The following is an 18,679-nucleotide window of genomic DNA, read 5'->3' on the forward strand; positions in this document are numbered from 1 at the left end:
CTGCACTAGCCAAAAAAAGAAAAAATAAACTAGCCGCTCATTTTAATCCCACTTTCCAGAACCTGCTCCTATTAATAAAGCTCAGGATACCGTATGCTTTATTAATTGCTCTCTCAACCTGTCCTTCCACCTTCAATGAATTATGCACATGAATCCCCCAGGTCCCTCTGCCCTTGCACCCCTTTTAGAATTATACCCTTTATTTTATATGGCCTATCCCCTGCTATCAAAATATAATTTGGCGATTTTTTTTTCATCCTCTCTTTGCTTTCCTAATTTCATTTTTGATTTGACCCTTGCTGCTTCTGTACTTGTCTAGGGCTTTCTGTAACACTGATCTCTTGGACATAAGCTTCTCTGTTTTTTGCGTTATCCTTTCCTGTTGCATTCCTTGTTGTTCTTCTTGCTTTTCCTCACAGTGTGCACTGGAGCATGTGGGAGATTGTGCTCAATGAAACATCTTAAAAAAATCATGAGGCCCACTGAGCAGCTTTTAGTGATGTAAATATCTCATGCCCAGCAGTCAAAGGAAGCCAGACATAATTGAAACAAAGTTTAAATGGTAAAAAGGACAGCAGGAAGCTCCGTCACTGAACATACGGAGGCTTCTAATTATAGAAAGGTGTCTTATCCCATCACTCAGCCACATCTCAGGGCACCTCACAAAAAAATTACTTTGAAGTGCCAGACATGACAGTCATATTATAACACGGCAAGATCCCACAAACAGACACGGTCAGTTCTGGGGTGTGCTGCCTTTTCACCAGACTTTGATCACCTGTCCTAATATCTAATTGTGTAGCTCTGCACAGTGTCAAATTTTATCTGATAACCTCCTGTGAAGAGTCATTTTATTATATTAAGAGGTGCTATATAAATCAAATTGATGCTGTCATAAAAACACATTTTCTTCCACCAACTATCCTCCTTCAGAGACATTTCTGTCAGCTTCCATCCAGTTATATTTACATACGTATGCACACACATGAATTAGGAGCAGGAGTAACCACTCAGCCCTTCGAGCCTGCTCCACCATTCAATAAGATCATGGCTGATCTGATTGTAACCTCAACTCCACCCTCCTGCCTACCCCCGATAATCATCCACCCTCTTGTTAATCAGGAATTTATCCACCTCTGCCTTAAACATATTCAAAGGCGTTGCTTCCATCACCTTTTGAGGAAGAGAGTTCCAAAGACTCACAAAACTCTAAGAGCAAAAGATTCTCCTCATCCTTCCTAAATGGGCGACCTCTTATTTTAGAACAGTGACCCCAGTTCTAGATTCTCCCACAAGAGGAAGCATCCTCTTCACACTCACTCTGTCAAGGCCCCTCAGGATCTTATGTTTCATTCAAGTCGCCTCTTACTTTTCTAAACTCCGACGGATACAAGTCTAACCTGTCCAGCCTTTCCTCATAAGGCAACCCATCCGATCCAGATATTAGTTTAGTAAACCTTCTCAGAACTGCTTCCAACACATTTACATCCTTCCTTAAATAAGGAGACCAATACTGTAAACAGTGCTCCAGATGTGGTCTCATCAATGCCCTGTACAACTGAACTATAACCTTCCTACTTTTGAAGAAGAGTCATATAGACTCAAAACGATAACTCAGTTTCTCTCTCCAGATGCGACCAGACTTGCTGAGTCTTTCCAGCATTTTTTTGCTTTTATTTCAGATTTCCAGCATCCGCAGTATTTTGCTTTCTCCCTACATTTCTATTCAATTCCCCTCACAATAAATGATAACATTCTTTCCTAATTACTTGCTGTACCTGCATACTAGCCTTTTGCAATTCATGCATGAGGACACCCAGATCCTTCTGCACTTTAGAGCTCTGCAATCTTTCACCATTTAGATAACATGCTTCTTTTTTATTTTTCATGCCAAAATGGACAATTTCACACTTTCTCACATCATACTCCATTTGCCAGGTCTTTGCCCACTCACTTCACCTATCTGTATCCCTTTGTGGCCTCCTTATGTCCTCTTCACATCTTCCTTTCCTACCTACCTTTGTGTCATCAGCAAATTTAGCAACTGCCCCCATCATCCAAGTCATTTATATAAATTGTAAAAAGTTGAGGCCCAGCACTAATCCCTGTGACACCACTTGTTACATCTTACTAACTAGAAAAAGAGCCATTTATGGCTACTCTCAGTTTCTTGTTAGCTAGCCAATCTTCTTTCCATGCCAATATGTTACTCCCTACACCATGAGCTTTTATTTTTCACAATAACCTCTGATGTATTTTCCTATGTGACACCTTACCAAATGCCTTCTGGAAATCTAAATATACCATGTCATGTACCATGACAACAGGATCCTCCCCCTCCTGCTTTATCCACAGCTTATGTTACTTCTTCAAAGAACTCCAATAAATTGGTTAAACATGATTTCTCGCTCTGAAAACCATGCCCACTCCTTGAATTTATCTAAGTGCCCTGCTATAATGTCTTTAATAATAGCTTCTAACACTTTCTCCAAGACAAATATAAGCCAACTGGCCTGTAGTATCCTGCTTTGTGTCTTTTCCTTTGTGAATGAAGTAGCTACATTCCCTATTTTCCAACTTAATGGAACATTCTCCAAATCTAGGGAATTTTGGAAAATTTAAACCAACGCATCAACTATCTCACTGACCACTTCTTTTAAGACCCTAGAGAAATTTTTACTATCTGTCTTTATATTTCTAGCTAGCTTTCCCTTGTACTCTAATTTTTCCTTCCTTATCATTCTTCTGGTCATTCTTTGCTGTTTTTTATATTCTGTCTAATCTTCTGACTTGCCACCCATCTCTGCACAATTATATGCTTTTTCTTTAAGTTTGACACTATTTTTAATTTTTTTAGTTAACCACGTATGGTGGTGCTCTCTATGGAATCTTCTTTTGTTGGAATGTATCTTCCATGTGTATTCTGAAGTATCCCCTTAAATGTCTGTCACTGCATCTCTACTGAGCTACGCCTTAACCTAATTTGCCAGTTCACTTTAGCTAGCGCTGCTTTCATGCCCTCATAATTGCCCTTATTTAAGTTTAAAATACTAATCTTGGACCCACTCTTCTCTCCCTCAAACAATGCAAAATTCAATCATATTATGATTGCTGCTACCTAGGGCACCTTCACTATGAGGTCATTAATTAATACCAGGTCTAATACAGCCGATTCCCTGGTTGATGCCAAAATGTGCTGTTCTAAGAAACTATCCTGAAAACATTCTACAAATTCCTCATCCAAGCTACTTTTGCCCACCTGATTTTCCCAGTCTATATGCAGATTAAAATCCCCCATGATTATCACCGTACCTTTCTGACAAGCTCCCATTATTTCTTCCTTTATACCATGTTCTGGTTACTGTTAGGGGGCCTGTACACCACTCCCACAAGTGAGTTCTTACCTTTATCATTTGATTCTTACCCAAACTGTTCCTACATCCTGGATTCCTGAACTTAGTCAACCCTCTCCAACGTGCCAGTACAATCATTAGTTAACAAAGCCACACCTCCATCTTTTTCTAGCTTCCTGTCCTTCCTAAATGTTAAGTACCTTTCAATAATCAGGTCCCAATGTATGTCATTCTGCAGCTATGTCTGTGTAATGACTATCAGATCGTATTTATTTCTATTTGCACTTTCAGTTCATCAGTTCAGGTTTTGTTTCAAATGCTACGTACATTCAGGGACAGAACCTTTAGTTTTGTCCTTTTATGATTTTTGTAACCCCTAGCCTTATCTGCTGATTTTCTCTTAGCTTTGCTCCTTGTCTCTGTCCCTTTCTGTCATGGTCTGTTTATCATTTCCCACATTAACACCTTTCTCTCTTGCCTTGTCTCTACTCTTTGATTTAATACATCTTCCCAAATTTGATCCCTTGCCCCCACTATTTAGTTTAAAACTCTCTCTACTTCCCTAGTTATGCAGCTCACCAGAATACTGTTCCCACTTTCTCCAGCACTGATGCCAGTGTCCCATAAACCAGAACCCACTCTCCCACACCAGTCTTTGAGCCATCTCTCTAATTCTATTTTCCCTATGTCAATTTGCAAGTGGCTCAGGTAATAATCCAGAGATTATAACCTTTTGAGGTTCTGCTTTTTAATTTAGTGCCTAGCTCCTCATACTTTATGCAGAGCCTCTTTCCTAGTTCTACCTACATCATTGGTACCTACATGTACCATGGCAACTGGATCATCCCCCTCCCACTGCAAGTTCCTCTCCAACCCTGAGCACATGTCCCAAACACTGGCACTGCGCAGGCAACACAGCCGTCTGGACTCTCGCTCTTTGCTGCAGAGAACCAGGTCAATTCCCTCACTATGCTGTCCCCTACTACCACTACATTCCTTTTTGATCCTCCCACTTGAATGGCTTCCTGTACCACGGTGCCATGGTCAGTTTGCTCATCCACCCTGTAGCCCTCATTCTCATCCAAACAAGCTGAGAGAACCTCAGGTCTATTGAACAATTGCAGAGGCTGACACTCCTGCACTTCCCTTACCTGCCTCACTCACAGTCACATCCTCCCATCCCTGACCACTGACCAAATCAGAAGACCCTGTCCTAAGGGGTGTGACTGCCTCCTGGTACAAAGCATCCAGGTAACTTTCCCCCTCCCTTACGTGTTGCAGTGTCTGCAGCTCAGTCTCCAGCTCAATGACTCTGAGCTAAAGCTCCTCAAGCCTCAAACTCTTACTGCAGACGTGTTTGCTCTGGGTCACACTGGTGTCTAGGAGCTCCCATGTGCTGCAGCCTTAATATGTTTTAATTACATTATTCACTTATTTATGTTCCTTTTTCATTAACTTTACCATCAGGTTGCATACTATTTTAAACTTTAGAACTGGAATAGACCTTAGCCACTTACCAGATACTCACTGAGCAGCTAATTCATTTCCCTGTAGTAGAGGAAGACCCAATACCTAAAGGGTGAAAAAGGTAGCAAAAGCTAAAGGAAACAAACACCTCCTTCCCTCATTCATCAAACTTTCTGGTGTGCACTCAGCTACACTTGTTTGCCTTAGCTGCCCTGAAAAGCCCTGAATTTATAGTAAACTGAACTAGAGCTGGAGAAACCAGGTTCAACCAGTTAGCTAATGAACTACTCAGCTCTCTCAGCAGAGTGTGTTTACCCTGCCTAAGGCTGGAAGAAAGAAAGAAACTTGACATACTCACATTGCAATTTCCAGTTTCTGCCAATTACAGACTAGACTAAATTTTTCAAGAACAAGATTAACACTTTAAGCTCCTCTACTCACCATCTCCCAGGTTTGCACTCAGCTTCTCAGCAGCAATCATTTCAACACTGATTGAAGTAGCTTCAGCTCTAACTTTCAAAGGGAGTTGGACATGTACTTGCAAAGAAAAGATCTCCAGGGCTATGTGGAGAGAGCAAGGGAAATCAGACTAATTGGATAGGCATGATGGATGAACTAACCACTTGTATGTTATCTGACCTGTAGTTTCCAAGAATTGGCTTCTTCTCTTTCTTTATTTGTTCATGGGATGTGGGCATTGCAGCCTAAGCTAGCATTTATTGCCCATCCCTAATTGCCCTTGTTCAGAGGGTATTTAAGAGTCACCACATTCTCCTCTGCTATGCTAATGCTGGGTCAGCTCAACGTCATGGGTTTATGCCCCACAGTGATGATTCCCCTCATCCTAACCTGAGAATTTTGAACCTTTGAAGCAGACACCAGGGGAGAGTAGAGGAATCTGCGACTGAGAAACTTGTCATTGGCCTTGGGGCCTTCTGGGTGGCATTCAAGAGCCTACAGCATGAAGATCAAGGGAGGGGGAATAGAATACACCTTCCTAGGCTGATAGTGATGACCACAACCCCTTCCCTAAGTCCTCTGGAGAGAAGCAACAAATGTCAACTCCCCTGGAATATGTATCTGAGGCCCAAGGACCAATTTGATACACAAAAACTGATAAAAATCAACCTCAGCCAGAGCAGCCTTCCCTCAGTACTGCACACAGAAACAGGAATTGAGCTTCTAAACTGCTGACTTAGAAGCTAGAGGGCAACCAATGGAGTGAAGATTGCTGAGCTCAAGTGATCTTGTAACCCATGAAGAGATGATGATGAATGGAGTGGCTAAAGTAGCTCTGACAAGATTAGCTCAGGATAGAGCGAGAGACTGGCAAAATGAGCATAAACACAGTGAGAAGACAAATAGATATCAACTGTTCAAGGTGTCAAGTCCGATTATTGCTGGGGAGCCGTGGAAACAGATTAGAGCCCGAAGCTGAATGCTTGGATTAGGGACCAAATATCATTAATGAGCGATAAATCCAGGAACCCGCGAGCAAATAGACCCTTTACTCAGATCAAATTTGAACAATTTAACAAGAATGGATTAGCCAAGACATATGTCTCTCAGTCAGTGTTTAAACATAACTGGATGGAAGCTGACAGAAATGTAGCTGAAGAAGGAAGATTGGCAGAAGAATATGTGCTCTTGTTTTTTTTTAATTAACACTGGTCTATTGAGGTTGGCAGCTCTGAAAGGCATCACTGTGTCTGAAAAAATCATTAAGAAAGATCATTTGGTCAGTGTATAATACAATAATAAATGTCAATAATTTCACAGACATGTATTCAAATGGACTAAACCATATAGAACTGAGCTGTAAAGACTGGCCAAAGAAAGAATGTGGAGGATCCAATAATCCAGTTTTTTGTGAAAGTTTCACTTTTATAATTTTGGAATAAGATTTTGTTCATCGTATGTTCGCCTTCATCCTCACTCATGAAATCAAAGATCATCATAGCATCTCCTACTCTAACTTAATCTTTCCCCGGGCTTCAAAGCGGTGAATTTCTTCACCTCCTTCAGTCCTCCCTCTTTCTGCCACCTGGAGATCTCTAAAATCCAAGACTGGGAAGGCCTGTTCACCACTCCCTGAACTACCTCCTCTCCTCTCCACACTTTTTAACTTCAGTACCAGTCTTCAATCATTGCCTTTACCTCTGTTCCTTAATTTTAAAATAGAAACTGAAATTGCAGACCAGTGCTCTGAATTGGGATTGGGTTCTGGAATTATGAGACTCATGTCTCTGCTGCCTTTAGCAGTTATGATAAGGAGATGTAATAAAGACATACAAGGCATTCACTGATGCCCAATGGTTAATTTATTATCAAGCTGGCATTTCTCATCCCTGAAATTCCAAGCTTTGGTATGGAGCTGTGAATCATGGAAACTGAAAACTCATATGCCATTCTAGTATAAATAGTAGCACAGAAAGCCAATACCTTTAAAGCAACTTACAAATTTCAGGTCGGCAATAAATATTCTCTTATGTTACATGTCACGTGGAACTCCCATAAGCTGATCGTGCTTCTCTTATGGTCTGGAGTCCATCTTAATGCCCAATGTATAGACATGTATGACCTGGTCTTGTAACAATGGATTGCCCTGTTATGTGTGTTGGGTGTTGTAATCTTGCATGTGGTCCATGTGTACTTGTCTTCTCTTCCTCAAAAGTAACTGATAAGGATTCCAGCAAGGTAAGACCGCATATAGACAACAGCTTGCATTTATAAAGCACCTTTAACACCGCATAACATCCTGAGGTGCTTCACAGGAGCATTATCAAACTCAATTTGTCATTAAGCCCTGTAAGGAGATAATAGGGCAAGTGACCAATGGCTTGGTCAAAGAGGGAGGGTTGAAGGAGTGTCTTCAAAGAGGAGAAAAGTAGCGAGACAGAAAGATTTAGGGAGGGACTTCCGGAGCTTAAGTAGCTGAAGATACAGTGCCATTGATGGAGTGATGAAAATTGGAGATGTGCAAGAGGCCAGAATTGGAGGAGAGCAGAGACTTGGGAGGCCTGTAGGCTGAAGGTGGTAACAGAGCTAGGGAGTGGTCTATGATAGGTGTATGGAAGGTTAAAAACAAAAACAGAATTACCTGGAAAAACTCAGCAGGTCTGGCAGCATCGGTGGAGAAGAAAAGAGTTGACGTTTCGAGTCCTCATGACCCTTCCACAGAACTGAGCGAATATAAGGAGAGGGGTGAAACATCAGCTGGTTTAAGGTGGGGGGGTTGGGGGGGGGGAGGTGGTGGGAAGAGAAGTTGAGGAGGGTGTTGGTGTGGTTGTAGGGACAAGCAAACAGTGATAGGAGCAGATAATCAAAAGATGTCACAGACAAAAGAACAAAAGAACACAGGGGTGTTGAAGGTGGTGATATTATCTAAACGAATGTGCTAATTAAGAATGGATGGTAGGGCACTCAAGGTACAGCTCTAGTGGGGGTGTGGTGGAAAGACTAGCGGGGCATAAAAGATTTAAAAATAATGGAAATAGGTGGGAAAAGAAAAATCTATATACATTATTGGAAAAAACAAAAGGAAGGGGGAAGAAACAGAAAGGGGGTGGGGATGGAGGAGAGAGTTCATGATCTAAAATTGTTGAACTCAACATTCAGTCCGGAAGGCTGTAAAGTGCCTAGTCGGAAGATGAGGTGCTGTTCCTCCAGTTTGCGTTGGGCTTCATTATCTTTGAACACTTTCATTTATTAGTTATAAAAGTATTGGAGCTAGGAAATAAAGGCTGTTTCACTGACCATCAAAATTAATGCAGTTGGGTTTGCTCCTTTTCCTGTTGGCTGTTGGAAGACAGTGCACCTGGAAGATGGATAAATGGCAGAAGTGCAGTTAGACATCAGAAACCTTCAGAAATACAGCCAATCAGAGTTAGCAACCTTGGAGTGACTGCTCCAGAAAATAGTTGCATAAGGATGTTTGCACAGAGGATTTCTCTGGCTGTGCTAGCATTGGATGCTGCTGTCTGATGCAGGATTTTTTGTGTCTGATTAAACTGAGTTCTACTTCCAGCTAGTCCAGGTAACATTAAGACCATCTTCTCACTATCCAGGCTTCAATTGAACCAGACTAAGGTGAATATACCAAATTCTAGTGCAATATGAACACCTATCTTTCAAATCTGACCATCATTTTCCAACCTTCTCTAATTATAGGTGTGATTCCACAAGACTAGAGGACAGTTTAATTGTTTAAAAAGAAGGAAAGAGATAGAATAAGTACTTACAAGCCAGTCAATCTAACCTCAGTGAACCGAAAACTAATGGAAAAAATTCTGAGGGACAAGATAAATCTTCATTTAGAAAAACACAGATTAATCAAGGGCAATCAGCATGGATTAGTTGAGGGAAGGCTGTTTCTGACTACATTGATTTTTTTGAGGTGGTAACAAGAAAGGTGAATGAGGATGATGCATTTGATGTAGTCTGTATGCATTCTAGTAAGGCCTTGGATAAGGTCCCGCATGGCAGACTGGTTACAGAAGTAAAAGCCCATGGGATCCAAGACAAATTAGCAAGTAGGATCTAAAATTGGCTCAGAAGGAGGGAGTGAAGTGCAATGGTTGATGGGTGTTCTTGTGTCTGGAAGGCTGTTCCTGTGGGATTCCATAGGGCTCAGTATCAGGTCCTTTGCTTTTTGTGGTATGTATATCAATTATTTGGACGTGAATGCTTTTGGGGAAGGTTAACATGGTGAAGGAATACTAAATTAATGGAAGGATACTGAAAGGTGTTGAGGAATAGAGGAACCTTGGAGTACATGATCACAAATCTATGAAGGTGGCCAGGCAAAATGGCTCCATGTGGGCTGACATGGACATGATGGGCTGAGTGGTTTCCTTCCATGCTGTGAATTTCTATAATTCTATGACGCTGTTTGCCTTCCTAAATGCTTGCTGTTCCTGCATGTTAACTTTTTGTGATTTATATACAAGGACACCCAAATCCCCAACAACACCAGCAGTTACTAAACTCCCAGCTTGCAAAAGAACATGTTGCTTTCTAGTCTTCCTACCAAAGTGGATAATTTCACTCTTCCCCATATTATAGTCAATCTGCTACTTTGTTGCCCAATCACTTAAACAGCTTACATCCCCTTGCAGCCTCTTTGTGTCCTCAGTTTATTTACTCACGTAACTTTGTATCATCAGCGAACTTGGATGTATTACACTTGGTCCCTCATCTATGTCATTGATTTGGATTGTAAATAGCTGAGCCCCAAGCACTGGCCCTTGTGGCATTTCGCCAGTTACACCGTGCTATCCTTAAAATGGCCTGTTTATCCCTATATACTGATACGATGTTCAGGTATTCTACTGTTGTAATGATCCAAGCTGATTTTAATACTGGATAAATCAGATCCCAGAATGAAACCTGGCTTGACAGATCCTAACTTTGTTTTTTTTTAGAAACCATGATGGTCAGTTACTGAACATATTCACAAGAGTTTGCCAGTGCACTTTTAGAATAAAACGTTTATTAAAGAAGAAAAAATGAATTATATTACACTAGACAAAAAGGTTAGGAAGGTTTCAATATAAACACCAGAAAATGATTCAAATTTGCACTACTCCTTTTATCCCAGAAACACCATTACCAACTCGACACTCCACTATCTCAAACCACGGCTTCCTGCTTGGGCTAGCACAGTTGTAAACAGTTTTCCCCTGGCAGATTTCTGAGCATTCACTAGATGCTTTTCCCTCAGCTGGTATCTCTCCCTGAGACATCCAAAAAAATCTTGCAATCTCCCTATTACTTTAACTTCAGAACAAACACATGAGTTCCCTAAACTCCGTTCCCCAGCAGTCTTGCAGGATTCTTACTGGAAAGCTTAGAACGCCTGCCTTCACTCTTTGGTAGACACACGCTGACTGAACTGCCCTTCTGTCTTTCCCTGTGTCTCTGTGTGTTCCTGGGCCTCTGTCACTAGGCAACAGCACAGTTTTTTCTACTTTATGATATTCTTTTCTAAATTCACTAAGCTACTAACTTCTTTGTAACCTTTCCCTTCACTTCAAGGATTGTAAGGCCTCATTAAAAATGCATGTATACAAACAGGGCCCCCAGACCTCCCAGCACCCAGCTCACGAGAACAGCTAAGCCCTAAACCTTACATTTGTTGGACGGGCGTGACCAGCGGGCTCAGAAGCAGACGCAAAATGTGCTTCTGTCCACAACTGGCGTTGAGAGAAGGGAGGGTGCAGGCTTGCACTCCCCGAAGGCTGACAGCTGCTGTTGAGCTGCCTCAGGGAGCTGCAGTAAATTAGAAATAAAGTGAGCTCAATAAACTGCTGCAAACTGTGACAATACTGTAAATGCAAGCACCTGGCAGCAGATTACATAGCAGATCACCCCTCAAACATCTTCTTTTATTTCATTTAACCCCAGGCATTTCATCCCACCCTGGATGTTTTTTTTTCATTCACGGGATGTGGGCTTCGCTGGCTGGGCCAGCATTTATTGCCCATCCCTAGGTACCCTTGAGAAGGTGGTGGTGAGCTGCCTTCTTGAACTGCTGCAGTGTAGGTATACCCAGAGTGCTGTTAGGAAGGGAGTTCCAGGATTTTGACCCAGCGACAGTGAAGGAACAGAGATATATTTACAAGTCAGGATGGTGAGTGACTTGGAGGAGAATTTCCAGGTGGTGGTGTTCCCATCTATCTGCTGCCTTTGTCCTTCTAGGTGGTAGCAGTCATGGGTTTGGAAGGTGCTGTCTAAGGAGCCTTGGTCAATTCCTGCAGTGCATCTTGTAGATGGTACACACACTGCTGCTACTGTGCGTCAGTGGTGGAGGGAGTGAATGTTTGTGGATGTGGTGCCAATCAAGCGGCTGCTTTGTCCTAGATGGTGTCAAGCTTCTTGAGTGTTGTGGGAGCTGCACTCATCCAGGCAAGTGGGGAGTATTCCATCACGCTTCTGACTTGAGCCTTGCACATTGGCAGGTTTTGGGGAGTCAGGAGGTGAGTTACTCATCACAGGATTCCCAGCCTCAGTATTTTTATGGCTAGTCCAGTTCAGTTTCTGGTCAATGGTAACCCCCAGGATGTTTAAAGTGGGGGATTCAGCAATTGTAATGCCATTGAACGTCAAGGGGCGATGGTTGGATTCTCTGTTGTTGGAGATGGTCATCGCCTAGCACAAATGTTACTTGCCACTTGTCAGCCCAAGCCTGGATATTGTCCCTGTCTTGCTGCATTTGGACATGGACAGCTTCAGTATGTAGCTTGCAATAAAAACGTGAAGGCAGCCTGGCCGTTTTGCCTGTCCACCAACCGTAAAAGTGGATGAGCCGCATTATATTACTGACAAGAGTAGGTGATGGACAGTTATGGTGCAGTATTATCATTGGTCACAACACTTTCACTCCCTTTGCCTGCTATTAGTGGGGCAGTAGCAACCTCAAATTGGAAGGCTGAGAAACTCAAACTCCTATTAACTTCAGTGATGCAAGTGACTCAGCTTTGAAGGACAACCTGCCCACTGTCTTCAGGAGACAGGCCCCTGCCGACATTAAATTGGCATCTTGTGACATTCACCATTTGAGGCTGGAGGGGGTTAGGATCCATGGACAATAAGGGAGGAGAACCCCAGCTCATGGTCAGTGCTGAATTATTTTGGTAGGTGTCTGAGGGAACAGGAGTGAATCCTCAAAGAAACCTGGGCCTTTGCTGCCCTGCGACCCCCCAGTATCTACGATTGGAACCCTGGCCCACCATGGGACTTCCCACCATTTGGCAGCTTTGCTCAGTTTTTCCTTGTCAAATCTGGTGAGCCGTGCTGGGCACACCCATGTGGCACCAATAGTTCATCTGGTAAATGTCAAAATCAAGGGTTGGGGAAGCCTAAAGGTCAAAATTGAGCCCAGTGTGTGAAAACTTTTGAGGAATTGTTCCAGGGATGTGATAAGGTGCGATATAAACACAAGAGACATGTTGAAGCTTTTTGTCTTGTACTCATCAGGACACTTCACAAAAATACCAATATAAGGGGAAAACAACAATTTATACTGTATGTGAAGAGAGTGCTGGTTGGTTACCAAGTGGACTCTGATTGGTATTGCCATGGTGAATGCACCAGTGATGGTGACTGAGAGTTGACTGCCAAGCATTGTTGAAATTTAAATCAGGCATCATGACTCTGATTGGTCAAGCCATTGCCCTAAGGAATGAATCAGTGCATGGCTGTCACTTATTTTGTTTAGCTGAAACAGGCACAATGTGTGTACATGTTCCTTTTGTCTGCAAAGAACAGGGCCCTGTGTATTAATATATGTAGCTGCTGGTACACTGTGAGTCCAACCAGGCACAGACCGTCTCCAACTAGCCAAGGCTTGCAAACCTCTAAACACAGTGTCCAACATTAAGCTTGTCAGTTGGGCTCACAGTGTGGTGCATTTGCAGGTACTGGAAGCTACACACATTAATACACAGGGCCCTGTTCTTTGCAGACAGAATATGTACATACATTTTGCCTGTTTCAGCTAAATAAAATAAGTGACAGCCATTCACTGACTCATTCCTCAGGTCAATGCCTTGACCAATTATGGTCAAGCTGCCTGGTTTAAATTTCAACAATGCTTGGCTGTTAACTGTCAGTCACCATCAATGATGCATTCTCCATGCATCATGAACAAGGGCAATTAGGAATGGGCAATAAGTGCTAGTCTAACGAGTGACACTCATGTCCCATAAATGAATGAAAATGTCTCTTTTTTTCAGCAATACACAAGTTCTGTATTACCAAATGACTAAACACAAGTGGGTCATTATCTCTTCATTATAATAATTGGATTAAAATCAAACAGCATAATTTTGAGAGGAAAGACACTAAATCATTTATAATATGCAGCAGTTAACAGATGATTAGCTAAATGGAAACTTCTCGAAGTTAATTATTGTAGAATGAAATGTATATTTTGATGAGGAGTTCTGACCGAGACCTCATCCTGTTCACCCGTTTTACACATGGAACCCCTGGGGTGATAACAAACTGCGGCAAACACCCCTTCACATTCTGTTTTATTTCAAGCCTTTATCGATTGAGCTGGAGGTGACTGAACCACTGCAAGGACTGCCTTTCAGAAACTCTACAGTCGCGGGTAGAATTACTAGTGTTTTTCTATTTTAAGAAACTTTGGGGTTTAAATGTTGCATTTTAAATGAAGCAAGGGAGTTTGAGAGGGGTCAGGACGAGAATGTTTGCTAACTGGACAAAAAGTGTGTGACCAAATCATTGGTATGTAGCAGATTACCAGCATCTGAGAGAGGGAAAGAATACAGAGAAAAAGGGAGAAAAGAAAGGAGGTGTAGAGGAACAGAGAGAGGGAGAGAGAAGCAAGCAAAAGGAAATGAAACATTAAATTATTGATATGCTGATCGTATCAGTTGTACAATCCAGGTTGAAATGGAAAAGACTGATAGACAAAGATGGAGAGTACCAACATTGTCAGCTGTCCCTCAGTCTGAGGATGACATCTACTCAGGGTCACAAGGTCTGCAATGGGTCTTCACGTGAGTGAACAGGCCAATTCTCAACCCACAGATTTTTGGGCACATGGGGAAGGATGTCTCACGAATTAGTGAGTCCCGGTGTTCAAGATTCGCTTTGTTTTCTTTCCTTTTCTGCTGCTGCTCTGCCTCATCATTAAGGTGTTGGGATTCAAAGCATGATGCAGCTCGATGGGCTAGTGGTTGTCATTTTTAACAATTACTAGCAAGCTCCACCCATTCATTAATGTCAATCTTGCCACACTTCAAGGAGAGATTCAGAGTCTCTTTGATGTCTTCTTTGTCCTTCCCAGAACGTCGGTCGTTTGAGAGTTGAGAGAACAGGACCTGGTGGGACAGACAGTTTCCGACAATCTGGACACTGTCCCGTCAAGCAAAGTTATGTGACAGCCCCATAACTATTTACAATCCACCTGACAAGTGGCCATTCATCTCAAGATCAACTGCCCTCTGCTGTCAGTATTAAGTATTGCCGAGGTGGAAAACTCTTTAACCTCAGTTGCCTCAGTGTCAAAACTAAACTGACCTCCATAGATTGACATGATCTGTAGTCTGTGGATGACTGCAGTGCCATTGCCCACCCTGCACAAGGTTTGTAAGCCACTCACAATCTCTTAAATTCTGCACAGAAGGAACTTGGCCTGCCCTTGAATGTTGCCAAAACTAAACAATATGTAACAATGCAACACAGGCCAGTCAAGTGGAACCCTATGGAGAGTGTATGAGCATGATAAAGATGAGGTTGATAAAACAGGAGGCATGAAAAGCCAGGACAGGGAGAGCTCATTCTGAGCCCCACTCCCTAAACGAAGAGTTCATTGGCTGACCAGTCCTCACAGATTTATAAATTAGTACTTCTCAAACATTTTCATCCGTGCATCAGTTAGCTCCAATAAAAAACTCCATGGACCATTGACTGGGTCTAGCCCACTCACTCTCACTGAAAAATCCTGATCAGGATTAATGGAAAGAATGATGTTTCTTTTGATAAGACAATGAGGTGATGGTCTGGTTCCAAGCTGGAGAGCTTCAGCCTCACCTCTGGCTCCATGGTCAGCTGGTTTCTCTTTGTTTCCAGCTTCACAAGTGTTGAATGTCTCCCAGTTGTATGTTGTAACAGTAACTTAAATCTTGCTTCTCCGTGCAATCCGTTGTCATGGGCACTCATGTTGGACGAGCTGCTCTGGTTGTGTCACATTATCCACCAATGGTAATACTGCTAAGGATTCTGGCCTGTCCTCTCTCATGGTCTTGGCTGTGGCATTGCCGGTCAGTGACTTACCTTTCGGATCAGCCTGTGGACCAGCTGGAGGACCCTCCCGGACCACCAGTGGCTGGTGGACCACGCCTGGAGAATCACTGATCTATATAAAGCCTTCACTGTGAGCCCGCATCTCAGTGTGAGGAGTTCACTTTTACTCTGTTTATTGCCAGGTCAAACCTCTAAAATGTTATTTAATGTGGAGGATTACACGGTGAATAGGTCGTTCAGACACTTGTCCATTGTCTTTCCCTCAGCCCCACTTTCAGCCTGAGAGTGAGAACGGGGCAGGTTCAATCTAATTGGAAAAGAAGAATGTGCAGGGTTACCGGTCAAGGCGGGAATTGGCACGAGGTGAATTGCTCTTGGGGAGAGCCGGGGGGCAGACTTCATGGGCCGAATGGCACCTTTCTGTGCTGTAACAATTCTGTACCTTAGGAATCAGCACCCGATGGGTATTAAAGGTTACACTGTTCGGCCCGAGAGGAATTCAGTGACGACTGTTCCGCCTCACAGTTTATTGCCATGTTTAAGATCAGTGATGTTTTGTGCTTAAATCTACCTCCCCCAGGATGGCACCTGTATATCTGAAACAAAAACAGAATTACCTGGAAAAACTCAGCAGGTCTGGCAGCATCGGCGGAGAAGAAAAGAGTTGACGTTTCGAGTCCTCATGACCCTTCGACAGAATGTATATCTGATCTCTCTGGGGCTCTCTCTCTGCCCGGAGCTCTTTCCCTCTGTCAAAATCAATTTCTTTCTCAGCTCAGGCTTCCTCGTACATTCACAAGTACAAATAGAGAGTTTCCGTGAAAGTGTTTAATTGCTAACGATTTGCTATGTCTGATTTCATTTCATCCAACACTGACTTCACTTTCAAACCTTTGCGTTAATCCGAGTGTGGGTTCACAGGGAGAGAAACGGAGAGATTTGGATGCCGGAGGGGTGGTCTCTGGACCTCCTGCTGAAAGGCTGAAGTCCTTCCTCCCACTTTTCAGGATCCAGATAGGCTGCTCCGGGAAGATTACTCAATGAGATTGAGTCCAGCTACCTCCTTGGGAGGAGCAGAGACTGATGGTAAAGGGAGGCGGGACGGCCAAGAACTGGGAGAACTCAACTATATAAAGGAGAGCGAGTAAAGAGGACAGAGAGGCAGACAAGGAGAGAGTTAGAGAGAAAGAAAGAGAGAGAGAGCGAGGGGCACAGAGAGACAGAGAGGGGGAGGGTGGGGGGGGGGGTGGTTAGTCACAGTGATAGAGAGAGGGACAGAGAGAAAGAGAGAGAAAGGGGGGAAGAGAGAGGCAGGGTGGTACAGAGAGATAAAAGGGGGCCAGAGAGAGACAGAGAGAGAGAGAGACAGAGAGGAGCTGGCACATTCTCTAACTCTTCTAATTCAGGCCAAGTACGGGAGACCAGAGTGTGGGTTAACCCGGGATGAGGAGAGAATTCGAAGGGTTTATTCGATCAGGATAGCGGACAGATGACAGAGTGAGAGAAAGGGAGGAATATATTGAAAGAACCAGGAGGGAGAGAGAGAGGGGAAGCTGGAAGGGAGGAAGCGAGGGATCTGATGTGCCACTCTCCAGGATGGAGCCCCCGCTGTGGAGTAACTTTATCCTCCTGTTGCTGTTACTCATGGGGCTCTCCCCAGGTAAGATTTCTGACCTCCTCCTATTGCTGCCACTGTCTCACTCACTGGCACAGCCCAGAATTTAACCTAAAAGGTTATCATCCAGGAAAGAACTGACTCCCAGCAATCTCGATCTAACTACACCGCAGAACAGGAAATGTTGCCTCTCACACTCACTCACACTAATATTGTCACATTCACACGCTGACATTGTCACTCACTCTCTCACTAACATTCACTCACACACTCCCACTAATATTCTCGCACATACAATCTCACTAATATTCACTCACACACTCACACGGACAGGAAACGTTAACTCTGTTTCTCTCTCCACGGATGCTGCCAGACATGATGAATTTTTCCAGCATTTTCTGTTTTTATTTGTTTTATTGAAATAACTAATAACAACTAATATTGTTACTCAGTATCTCGCACTCTCGCTCACTCATTCTCCTACACTCACTCTCACACTCACGTCACACACTCTCACATTCAGCCTCTCTCACACTCTTTTGCACACACACATTCTCTCACCCTCTCACTCTCACACACTCTAATGCCCTTTCTTGATGTTTTTTTTTAAATCGCATTACTTCTTAATCCATTTATGTCTTTTTCACATAACGAACGATCCAGAAATCTGTGCTTCCATCTTACCTGATGCTGGTGAGTGTTGTAACAGCTGTAACTTCTGAAACTTCCCTAGTTGTGGTCAGATGGACTTGGCACTGAGAATTTCGGTGATCACTGGGAAACAGTTCATTCTGTCGAATCCTTAAAACTGAAGGAACTTTCTAAACGTAGGAGTTTGATTTTGGGACATGTATCATACATCGCATTTATTTCCTTTCCTTTGTATAATTGAGGTGAGATCAGCTTTTACAGATACTGATGACTTTTTTCATAGGAACGAGTTCTAAGTTTGACTTGAATCTTGTTAGGCGACGGGTTGATGTCGAAATATCTTCACATTCTTCTGAAGATGCAGCAGCCGATGCCGCATCAGAAGGCCCGGCGATCTGGAGGCTATTAGATGTTAAAGGTGTATTTAGACAAGGGTGGGGTTATTTCTGGATCAGGCTGTAAGGACTCGGCAAACTCACCCTCGGTCTGTCTGCAGCTAACCTGACAAGAGGCAGCCTGACAAATCAGTCACTGAGAGTTTCCAACTGCCACATTACAGAATATCCATTATATTTACGCTGACTGGTCCTACAGTGTGATTTACAGGGATATGGTCTATATAGCACTCTGGCTTTTTTTTGAAAAAAAGATCTCAATGACATTCATGAAATATAAACATTTTACACGTTTTTTATTTGCTGCAATCGATCTATTAATAATGTCCCTGTTCGGCCCCCTATCTCTTTTCTGAATAGAAATAGTTCTTGGAGTTTGAAGACTCGAACTCGCAGGCTGGACAGAAGGACCCAGCCTATAA

Source organism: Carcharodon carcharias, chromosome 14, assembly GCF_017639515.1.
Source record: "Carcharodon carcharias isolate sCarCar2 chromosome 14, sCarCar2.pri, whole genome shotgun sequence".
NCBI classification, from domain to species: domain Eukaryota; kingdom Metazoa; phylum Chordata; class Chondrichthyes; order Lamniformes; family Lamnidae; genus Carcharodon; species Carcharodon carcharias.